Raw genomic sequence first — 2,310 nt, 5'->3', positions numbered from 1 at the left:
ATATTTCATTCCACTAGCAATGTTTACAGACATCAGTTTTACCATATGCTCACAAGCACCGTTTTTCTTCTTGCCATCAATATTATTTCCATTCTAGGAGTAATGTGATATCTTGACGTTTTGATTATGGCAACCAGTGACTACTGACAAAGAATGAATATTCTTCCATGTGATTGGCCCTTTCTTGGTGAGAGAGCTGTTCAAACCTTTTGTAAATTGGGCTGTTTTCTTTTTCATTCTTGAGTAGTGAAATGTTTATGTTATGGACATTGGACTCATTATATTGATTTGAAAATCTTTGCTGAAAGTCGTGTGTGTGTGTGTGTGTGTGTGTGTGTGTGTGTGTGTTTGTCTGTATGTGTGTGTATGTGCCTGTGTGTCTATGTGTGTAGGCCTGAAGTTGATGCTGGATGTCTTCCTTGATCCTTTTCCACTTTATATGTGGAGATAGGGTTTCTTGTTGAACCGATAGCTTGCAAATTCTGTCCAGTCTGTCTCCTAAATTCTAGGATTGTGGTGTTATGGAACATTCCTTTACACTGTGTGAAGACGTGTCACTGTGACTGGTTTAATAAAGAGCTGAATGGCCAATAGCTAGGCAGGAAGAGGTTAGGTGGGACTTCTGGGGACAGAGAGGGGGACTCAGGGAAGAAGAAAGGGGGGTCAACAGCTGGACACAGGAAGCAGGACATTCAGGAGGAGAGGTAAAAGCCACAAGTCACGTGACAGCACATAGATGAAAAGAAATGGGTTAATTTAAGTTATAAGAGCTAGTTAGAAACAAGCCTAAGCTAAAGTTGAGCTTTCATAATTAATAATAAGTCTCTGTGTCATGATTTGGGGGCTGGTGGTCCAAAAAAGCCTGCTACATTGTGGGTAGCCAGTAGACAGACCTGCTGGGGTTATAGTCTACAGCTGCAGTGGACTTTAAAGAGAAACTCTGGTCTTCATGCTTCCGTAACAACTGCTTTACCCATTGAGCAGCCCCCCTGCAATCATTTTTTTATATACTAGGTGATTTTGCCTTCGGGTATACAAAAGTCTTGGATGACTTCTAACTCCATATTTCCAAAGAGAAAATATAAAACAGTAAACATCCCAATAGGGGTTAGATAAAAATGATGGAGCAAGATGTAGAGTTAAAGTAACAAAAAAATTTAAATTAACATAATTGTTTAGATTTGAGTTTGTATTGGGTAACACAAATAGTTGAGTTTAAAGGAACATTTAATGAAACAAATGTGAAATTTGCAACATTGCTCCTGTTCATGAGAGGAGAAGAGAAGGAATGAACATGAAGTGGTTCTCCTTTAACAGACTGTTGCTGTGCGTGCAGAAGGTGAGAGACTCCTCCTGGTCTTGCTAAAACTCACCGAAAAGCACGGTGGAGTTTGTAGCTTTTACGACTACCAGCCAACAGAAACACGATTACCTCCGTAGGATTCATATCAACTCCAGGTAGCAAAGTTAGGACTAGTCATAATGAATTAATTAGCTTTGGAGGGCTGGTGATCAAACTCAGGGCTTGTTGTACTTGCTAGGCAAGTGCTCTCTCACTGAGCTACAGCCCATCCCCCGGTCATTTCTTTAAATACATGATCTTCAACAGGTACTAGCGACATGTCAGAAGTTTCTTTTCTTTCTCTTTTCAAGTGTTGATTCTGTTTTATTAGTCAGCTGGAAAACTAGACAATCCTCCAGTCCAGGGAGGTGTTAATTTAATCCTCTTCCTCATCATCACCTGCTCTAGCGCTACCCTGGCCTTTCTTGGCGGTCTTCCTCTTCCCACGGCCTGAGCGGCCACCAGAAGGAGAACGGAGCTGGAGAAGTCAATGTGTTTCTGGGAGTCCAGGCAGACAAAGAAGGATGGGATGTTCACCGACCTGCTTGCAGACCCTGATATGATGCTGGCAGATAAACACACGGGCATGGTGAATAGATTTGGCCAGGTCCAAATCTAACCTGGGGCTGCAGCAACCTTTCGGTGAAATTCCTCGATCTTCAGGCCCAGGCTGTAATCCAGCTTCATCTTGCTCTCATCCAGCACCCCAATGCGAACAAGTCGTCTTAGCAGAGTATTGTCTTAAAAAAAAGACGTCATGGTTCCTTTTAGTCCAGCATCAGTAGCTCAAGGGCAGCCTTGCAGAGCTAGGCCAGGGTCAATTTGATCCTCCACTCCTCACGTTTGTTCCGGAGCCCATAGCCCATGCTCTCCCATCAGCATCAGCTCCTGGTTGAGACGCGATTTCTCGAAGGGTCTCCTGGGGTCACCTAGGTTTTGCAACAAATCCAGTCTCAGACAACCGGCAT

General features: G+C 43.3%; 1 pseudogene; it reads right to left on the bottom strand.

Moving 5' to 3' along the window:
- Positions 1–1,678: 1,678 nt before the first annotated feature.
- LOC128107928 (40S ribosomal protein S9-like) lies at positions 1,679–2,310 on the bottom strand (annotated as a pseudogene).

This window comes from Peromyscus californicus, unplaced genomic scaffold (genome assembly GCF_007827085.1).
Source record: "Peromyscus californicus insignis strain IS unplaced genomic scaffold, ASM782708v3 Scaffold_12__1_contigs__length_115047231, whole genome shotgun sequence".
Taxonomy (NCBI): domain Eukaryota; kingdom Metazoa; phylum Chordata; class Mammalia; order Rodentia; family Cricetidae; genus Peromyscus; species Peromyscus californicus.
Note: the sequence above shows the minus strand (reverse complement) of the source record. Positions and strands in the feature narration are given on the sequence as shown.